At 48.9% G+C, this 9,620-nt stretch overlaps 1 protein-coding gene across 1 annotated transcript in view; it reads left to right on the forward strand.

Annotated features, from left to right (window-relative positions):
• Nucleotides 1–9,620, forward strand: part of LOC135901568 (uncharacterized) — a 1,085,637-nt gene that overhangs the window by 98,712 nt on the left and 977,305 nt on the right. The window lies entirely within an intron of this gene.

A 9,620-nucleotide genomic window follows, 5' to 3' on the forward strand; every position in this document is an offset into this window, starting at 1 on the left:
TATATATATATATATATATATATATATATATATATATATATATATATATACACATACATACACACACACACACACACACACACTCTCTCTCCCTGAGGAGAAAACCATGTTTAGTTCGTGCTTGCGCCTATGTATTCCTGCGCATTCAGTAGGCAGATTTCGATCTCCATATATGATGTCTCTTTGATTTGGCTTCACGCGATCAACTGGTTCTGTTGCGGTGCCGTGAAAGCGCAGTGCTAGTTCCTAATGTTCAAGTGCACTGCCGGCAGTGGCACTGCACGTTTATTACCGAAACTAAAGGAAAAGTGCGCGCATTTTTCTCCTCTCGGCGAGTGTCGCGTGTTTGGCGCACCGTTGGCATCGATATGGACTATGGAGCTAGCGTCTTCTCTCGTTGCCACAGCCCTACCCGAGCGCTTTTTACCTGGGTGCTTCTCCTCGTGGTTCTGTGTTTCGCTTTTGACTGTACTGTGTAGACAGACAATATGGGGCTCTGCGGCAGTCAACGTTTCCTTGGACGCGGCCACGTTCATGATGGTGGTCGGGTAGTTGCGTCTACTTGAACCATGCTCCCTTAAGGATAGCAGATAAGTGCGTGATTTCTTTCCTCGGAAATCATTAAAAAAAAGGAAAAGATAAAAATAAAACAGGAGCGCAAAATGCTAACCGTGCGCACTGATGTCGGAGAGAAGACGCTGCTACAATTCTTGAAACAAGGCGTTCCTTTGGAGATCCTGACAGCTTGAGCGACGGCAAGAAGCTTGCAGAGCGACATATGTCTTAAGAAAGCTCGTCAGAGAATAATCGCAGCACCTAAATGATTTCACTTACCTGCCATTTCGTAAACGTGCAGCCGTAATTCTTATTCTTAGAAATGAGCCGTCGGCGTTGCCGACAGCAAAAACATCTTGGCAAACGCCGTTGACACAGAGCTGCAATCTTGCGGCTGTCGTCGGCTCGAAGTTTGGCTGCTGCGCGGGCATGTTGCTGCATTTTGGCTGCACCTGCTGCAGAACAAGTGCAAGCCGGGAGTGAACGGGAGTGAACTCATGAGGGAACTCGCCGAGAACTTGTAGTGCACCCTCTCAAAAGAAATAGGAAAGCGCAGATGGCCCGCACATACTCCACTGGAAAAAATTGAGGAGCCATTTCACTCGGTGTAGGTGGATGACCAGCGAAGCGGCAGCACATCGCACATGGTTAGACAATGCTACACATATTTATTTTTATCATTTTGTAATGGTAGTGACGATAGCTTTGTGATTACTGTGATATACACGGACAGGTTCGGTTACAACCTTAGACAGATTCTTGGTAAAAATTACACTTATACACAACCGTTGTTGAGTGACTTGGATTGGGGCGGCACTTCAAACCAACCTCTGCTAGCACGAACTCAGTGAACCATTTCTTGTATGGTTTTGAAATGTCAACTTTGAAGTCTCTAACCATGATCACAGGGGTAGTGTCATCGCGGCTAACCCATTCAATGGACCTAGTCATGAACTTCTCGATATCGCACTTGGGTGTGCCTGGATATATATACACAGTGGATATTGCAATTCCGTCTTTCGTTTGTACGACACAGTCATGTTCATAGTCTGTGGCATTGGCCTCTTGCGAGTCATCGGTTTATTGTTGTACATACGTACAGGCTCGTCCACTCTAGGTGAACACGGCTCACCGTGGCCGCGCTCCGCGGGGCGCCAGTGCGTCCAGCGCGGCGGCTCATCGAAGCGAAGCGGCGCAGGCGCACACGGACCTCGGGGAGGCGCTTCGCGTCGTCTGCTACAGCGCTGGAGCGCGCCGCTCTAGCTTTGCTGTAAAGTACGCTTCGCTAGACCCAGGTGACTGAGCGACCGAGGCGGCGTGGCGGGAAGGCGCACTTCACTTACTGGAGCATTTTCCAGCTAGTTCGGTCTACAGCTTGTGAACAGCCTGCTTAATCAATATACATTAACAGAAACAAACTTATCACCACATAAATCACTTAGCATGTTTTTATAAGTGATGAGGGTAAAAATACAGTCATTTTCTCGCGCTCTTTATTAGACTGGTGCCATTTTATTTGACTTTCAGAGCACTTGGTGTAGTGCATACCGAGAAACCTATTAGGCGCGCTCTTCTTCGTTGGAGTAATCGTGTGATGAGCCTAGCGCGCCATTTCGCGCATGTCTTGATGCTAGAACGAATGTGCTTAATTGACCTAAAAAAGCGACCGAAACCCGCAATAAATTCCACAGAAAGTTAGAGAACGATTGTTCAATCATGCATCATCATGTTTGCCATCGATTTTACCATTAAGGAGGGCAATAATATTACTTCGACAGCAACTAAGAAGTGACATCCGCTACATCGCGACTTTCTTATTGACGCGTTAATGTCAATTCAGGAAACGAATTCCTGAACTTTGCGGAGAAATGCATTGGCCTGGACTGGACTGCTGCCGAACGCCAAAATCATTTTGAGGTATACGTACCTTGTTGCTGCACTTCCAATCCCTTCTAAAACCATCTGCTGATATCCCGAATAATTTTCGCTAACGTGCGGGAGTTGGCGAATTGCTTCCAATATACCGGAGATTAGCTTCATAAGCTGATTTTAGTCGCCGTGGTGAAAGCACTTGAAATGGAATGATAAGTTTTTGTATGCGCGTTCTCCTCTAATATCGCAGTACAAGATTACTTGCTGGGAAACGTGCGTGATATTTTCGAATCCCGGCGATTTATATCAGTCGTACTTGCGTATAATTTTCGGCGGTTCCAGCTGCTCCGATATTCCGGAACGAAACATTCACGCCACGGCCAGGTCTTTTCAGCATGTGGTGGGGCCGAAATGCTTCAGCCGTCTGCGCACGCGCAAACGCGTGCACATGCACTTCCACGCAGAAAAGGACACAAACTTCTTTAATACAGTTACTACCACTTGCAAAAGGAAAACAAGAAAAAAAACGTGAGCCAATCCACTCTTTGAAGGTGTATGACCGGCGAAGCTGTGTAACACACGACACAGAGATGACAGAATTTTGAACCAAGGTACGCACACACATTTTCTATGCATTCGCGTCCATTCGTGTTATGCATTCGTTATACACATTCGATATATGAGGGGCTGTATGAGAACGCTGGCATGGTGAGCGGCAACAGAGCCCACTGTGGAAGAATACTACGACGACGAACGCGCGAGCAGTGGCACTAGCGTGTTCGCGCTACTGGCGGCAACGAGTAAGCTGTGAAAGACGACGACGACGAAAGCGCGGGCAGTGGCACGAGCCATTGTTGATCATTGTAGTTTTTGCTCGCACACATGTAAATTTCACGGAACCCTAGCAATGAAGAGCTTTGCTGAAAATAATAATAATAATAATAATAATAATAATAATAATAATAATAATCATAAGCAGCGAGGTGGGCTTCTCCGCACGAAGACTCTTATAGTGGAGAAACCAGCTTCGACGACGTCGTTTCGGTTACGTTCTTTGCAGTCGTGTGCATGCAGCTTGCATACACAGGCCATCACTTGTGAAATGCGCTGCCTTGTGTACTGCTTCGGAATCCTACACCATATGTAGCTATGGTTGTGCGTTCCCGGAGTTTGTTTTTGGGGTGAAGGCACGGTGTCTTTCCGAGCTTGTTTTTTTCCCGCAAGAATTGGAGTGTCTCGAAGTTTTCCTTTACCGCGAAATGAAATTCCGAGTTGCCTCGCCTGTTAAGCGTTAATCACTCGTTAAGAGTTACAAGAGTCGAACGATTTATTATTTTCACAGTTTACTGTTCTATATACAGTCGAGAGCAAAAGTCTAGAGACCGTCGTCAAACAGGCGCACGTAGGCAGTGCCACTTGGTTTCAGCATTTATGCCTAGGCTGCGAAGAAAACAAAATTAACAGCACCTCTGGTCCCCAAAATTTTGCTCTCGATGGTACACTCATATTTACCGATGTGGGAAGCGGTAATTCAATCGCGCAATTTCCTATTTACGGAACGAAACATCGATAACGCCATTTGAACGGTCGCGCTGGTTGCAAAAAAAAGAAAGAAAAAAAAGAAAAGAAACGGTAGATCTAGCGCAGTGCGTGAAAGAAGGGCCATCGTCGGGCATGTATTCTCGAAAAGTAGCCGCACAAGTGGCAATAAAAAAAAAAGTTATGAAAGTTTTCATAATGAGAGCTGCATGGATACATGAGTGTTTTACCTCATTTTTGAACTTCACATGCATGTCAAATAATGAAAGCTAACAGGATTGTATATGTGATTGAAAAGGCAGGGAATTCTTTCTCCGGAGGAGATATTTCGCTCGGACTTCGCGCACAATTCTTTCAGTTAAGGGTCCTGCAATGTACAACCCACTGATGTCAGTGTGCAGTGTAGGCTTCGTCTTTGGCGCCTGAAAGCTGACAGCGTCCCAACAACACCTACCACCACCCCAACTCGAGGCATTTTCCGAGTTGAACAACAGAACGATATAGGTATTAATCCGGACACCGTCTATTTAGATTCGTCAAAGTGGAATGTGTCGTGCATGAACGATAACATGGGGTCATTTTAGTGCATCGGAAAAGGGAGGGAAAAAAACAAAAGAAAAAATATGTAGTAGCTTTGTTTACAAACGATCTGCTGGTCTTTGACAGTGAAGCTGTTTATGGCTAGGGTTCCGTGGATATTTTATGTCTATGCGTGTGCGAGAAGCCGAGATGCATGCACAAAAGTAGATTAGCAGAGTTCTGTTGTACTGAGAGGCAGTATCCAGACATACTGGAAGCAGGAAGCACGGCTGGCTGCTCGAGGCACTTTGCATGCATTTGCGGGCTTCTTTCACGCTCGGAAAAACACTTTTATGTGGCACGTATTGAGCAACAGAAAGCTGTATCGGGAGTTTTTCATGCTTCTCTGCAATCTCCTCATTGACACTTTTTATGTAATTATAATATTTGAGAAATTGATTACTTATTTAGGACTACATATGTAATTAGGTATAATGAAAAAAAATCTGAGTATCTCTAAGCGAACGCTGACATTACCTTGGTTTTGTGCAGCTACGTGGCGTTCGCATGTCTGGCTAAAGTTCGCTGGGGCACTGTTACGAACTTGCACCGCTGCACCACGATTACGACTTTGTGGTCCCGTAGCGCTCGTCACCCGTTTCGTGACAGAGCGTTGGTAGCGAAGACTCCGAGCCTGGCGTCGATGAGAATAACAAAAGGGACTTTATACATTATATACAGGTTATCATACAGGACATGAACGGGTCGGCACTGGGGCCGAGTGCTCACAACAAACGCGACTGTTCTCGCACGACGACGTCCGGCGAAAACGCGTGACACATCTCACCCCAGTCGGGAGCGACACTGTCTCCCGGTGGGTCGGCGGATCCTGTTTTCGACGCGGCCTCCTCGCCGCTTTATAATCCCCGAGGAACCATTGTCACTCCAACGGCCCAATACAAAGTCAGCACACGACGGTCGTCCGAGGGGTCCAACCAGCGACCGCGCTGGCCACCCGGTTCAAAGTTCGCGCGCGCGGAGACCTCCATGAAAAGGGAGGTGCGGCGCCGGGCTGTCTGGCACACGCTGACACGTCTAAACACGCTGCTCGCCGAGGCTTCTCCCGCAGGACACCGCTGCCTGACGGCTCAGCATCTTGACTTGTGAAGGGAGAATTAGGGCGCTCGCAGGATAGATTCTGCATCTTGCAGATTCGGAATCAGGGCTTGTGGTAATGGCACAACAGCATCCCCGCCCTCAGATAAGGCGCCGGGAAGACGAGCTGCCTCCACGTGGCTCGGATGCCGGGCGCGCACGTTCGTCAGGCTCGTCCAAGTTCACGTCCAGTGTCGGGACGCCAGGTAACTTCACGTGCCCAGGTCCGACTCGCCAGGACAGGAGCTCTGCTCACCGCGTCGTCGCCAAGGCACCTTGACCAGCTCCGCTCGGGTCGTTCCTAAGACCTTGCTTCTCGCCACTGGTCCCGCTTGGTCGTTCTGCAGCTTGCAAAACCGACCGGCAAAAAGCAACACCCAACACGAACAAGTGCCCTCTGTCCCCCGTCAAACACCAGACAAGGCCATAATCCAAATCAACCTAACTAAATCGCTATCCCCTTTTGCTCCCGCTGCAACAAGAGGCAGGTGTACGATCTAGCACACAAGGCTCAAACAATCAGTTTTCAAATTAACAACACACCAAAATAGAAACAATTAATAATCAGCAATAATAATGACAAATAGAATGGTCCCCTTGAAATCACTTGGACCGAAAACATACTTCTGAGGAAGCAAATGAGGTCATTCATTTTTCCCGGCGATATTTTCGCGGAATCCGAAGCTGCTTATATTTGCGACCCTGCTTATACGTAGCGGCGGTACAATAAGCCAGATTCCTTGCCAAATGAAACCCTCTTTTTTTTCACTCCCCGTTTGACGCTCTTCCTCAGATCGGCTAATGAACAGCCTTCCTGTTGCTCGCGAATCAGACTTTCTCTTTCAACTGCAGCCTGCTCCTGCCGGCTGGCGGAAACCGGAGCGAGTGTGGAGCCCGCGTCGCCTAATTGCGGCGTCGAGTCTATATCGCGGCTAGCACTGAACGCGTCACTCCCACTCACTTCCAGGACCCGCTCGTCTAGGCCAGCCTCCGAGCTCTGCCTCTCCCGCGACTGCTCGCCACTCAAGTTACCTTGATCGGTCCGTGTGCCGCACCGCCTTTCGCTCACCGACGCAAAGTCAAGTTCTCTCGACAGCGGGCGCGCTTTGGATCGCGTGAGCGCCATGTACGCCACGTCGGCAAAGAATGACTTGCCCTGATCCCTCAGCAGCTGCTCCGAGTTATTTGAGAAGAGGTAGGAAAAGTGCTCCGGGAGGGTGGCTGACACAGCGGCTTCGGTGTTAAGTTTCCCAAACTCTCCTTCAATGATAACCGTTGCGATCGGTAAACAGACACTCTCCTTCTCGGCCACTTGCCGTATCCTAACGCACTCTCCCGTAAAGTCACTCGAGGAGACGAAAGACGGGTGAACAACGTCCATAGTTGCTGCAGAGTCCCGCAGTGCTCGGCACTTCTTGCCGTTTACCTTAATTTCCTGCACATAGGGCTCCAATAGACGTATGTTTTTGTGAGTTTCCTGTATCGTTGCAAAAGCAATTCTCTCTGGGCAGCTTGCAGCGATGTGCCCTTGCTTTTTGCAATTGTAGCAGGTTAACGGTTTCCGTTTTTCAAAAGAACGCGTCGTATCGTTTCGCTGTTTCGGACCATCGTCACCATTCTGAGATGCATTCTGTCCTTCCCTTACAGTTTCTTTGGGAAGGGACTCGTCGTCCCGAAACTCGCGACGCGTGATTTCCTTCCGTTCGTCGGGCTTCCCGTAAAACCCATCTCTTCTATCTGCTTTTTCTACACGCACTGCCTTGCTGTGTAAGCTGCGGCGGGTGTAATACTCTTCCGCTAACTCTGCTGCCTTGTTTAGCTTAACCTCCTTTAGCCATATATCTTGCAGCCAGAGCCGGACATCCTCATCAATGCAACGGTAGAACTGCTCCAACGCGATGCATTCGACAATTTTGTCGCGGTCGTCGTAAACCTCTTCGCCCTTCAGCCATTCCACCAGGTCGGCTTTTAGACGAAACGCGAAGTCAACATTCGACTCCTTACCCTTTTTTGCATACCGGAACCTCTGCCGGAAAGCTTCGGGCGACAATTTGTACTTCCGCAGTAGCGCTTCCTTCACATCACTGTAGCTCTCAAACGCCTCTTTCGATAAGCAAGTTATTACGTCTGATGCCTCCCCAGGAAGCAACGCTAACAGATTCTGTGCCCAGAGGGATCGCTCAATGCTATTCCGTTCGCACACGTGCTCAAATTTCACGAGGTATTTGGCCATATCCTCTCCGACGACAAAGGGTGGAAGTTGATCGCGTATTCTTGGAACATTAGAAGTGAGACTAGGCGCCGGCGAGTTATTTCGGATCTCCAACTCTTTCATTTTAAGCTCGTGCTCACGTCGCTCCCTCTCTGCCTGCAACTCCCGACGTTCCTTTTCTCTCCTTTCCTCCTTTTCCTCCTCGCGACGTTCATTGATACCCGCCAAGGCCTCTGCGGCTTCCTCAGCCGTTACGTCCCCAGTCCTCATGACCTCAAGGATCGCATTCTTTCTTTTGGTTGAGCCCAACTCAATGCCCAACTCCTCACAAATTTCGAGAAGTTCCTTCACCTTGTACTTCTCCATCGTTCACACTGTCCTCCTGCTGTTTACCCTTTTTGAATATACCTGCCGTACGCTACTATAACACTACTAGTAAGACATATGCAAGTATTTCACACACTGCCCTGTTTACCCCCTCAGCATCCCCTGGTTTTCAAAACACTCTTACTAGGCTTGAAACACACAAGGTTATCACAATGCAACACCAAATCCTTCCCTAAGCTACTATAACCTGTGTCAGAGAAAGTCTGGTGTTTGAGGTAAACTTCAGGCACTCACCGCGCCGAGGTAGCTGATGCCGGTCAATCCCGTAGCTGCCATCCACTGTTACGAACTTGCACCGCTGCACCACGATTACGACTTTGTGGTCCCGTAGCGCTCGTCACCCGTTTCGTGACAGAGCGTTGGTAGCGAAGACTCCGAGCCTGGCGTCGATGAGAATAACAAAAGGGACTTTATACATTATATACAGGTTATCATACAGGACATGAACGGGTCGGCACTGGGGCCGAGTGCTCACAACAAACGCGACTGTTCTCGCACGACGACGTCCGGCGAAAACGCGTGACACATCTCACCCCAGTCGGGAGCGACACTGTCTCCCGGTGGGTCGGCGGATCCTGTTTTCGAGGCGGCCTCCTCGCCGCTTTATAATCCCCGAGGAACCATTGTCACTCCAACGGCCCAATACAAAGTCAGCACACGACGGTCGTCCGAGGGGTCCAACCAGCCACCGCGCTGGCCACCCGGTTCAAAGTTCGCGCGCGCGGAGACCTCCATGAAAAGGGAGGTGCGGCGCCGGGCTGTCTGGCACACGCTGACACGTCTAAACACGCTGCTCGCCGAGGCTTCTCCCGCAGGACACCGCTGCCTGACGGCTCAGCATCTTGACTTGTGAAGGGAGAATTAGGGCGCTCGCAGGATAGATTCTGCATCTTGCAGATTCGGAATCCGGGCTTGTGGTAATGGCACAACAGCACCCTGTATATCCTTTACCCAGACAACACACTGATGTCCTTTGAATATCCTTGGGATGTCCTGCTTAGGAGGTGTGAGATGTCCCTGGGATGTCCCTGGGATGCCCCATACGAATCCTCAAATCCTCCCAAATGAGACAAAAAAACGACATCTATAGGATCTTCCATTACGTGTAATTTCCGGGACATTCTGGGATTATATTTGGATATCCACAGGATGTCCATTAAATGTGCTCTCCAGGACATTCAGGGATCACATTTGGATGTTACATATTTCGCTGTTCCTAGAAATTACCAGTGCATGCAGCATTTAAAGGGCAGGTACCTATAGATACAAAGAATTGTCTTTTTGAAAGTTGTACATTTTTTTCGAAAATTTTTTCACTTCAGTCACCTTCAATGTATTCTTCCCGAGACGTAATTCACTCGTTTTCCTGCTTTTTCCCAAG

The sequence above is a fragment of the Dermacentor albipictus genome, chromosome 1 (assembly GCF_038994185.2).
Source record: "Dermacentor albipictus isolate Rhodes 1998 colony chromosome 1, USDA_Dalb.pri_finalv2, whole genome shotgun sequence".
NCBI lineage: Eukaryota > Metazoa > Arthropoda > Arachnida > Ixodida > Ixodidae > Dermacentor > Dermacentor albipictus.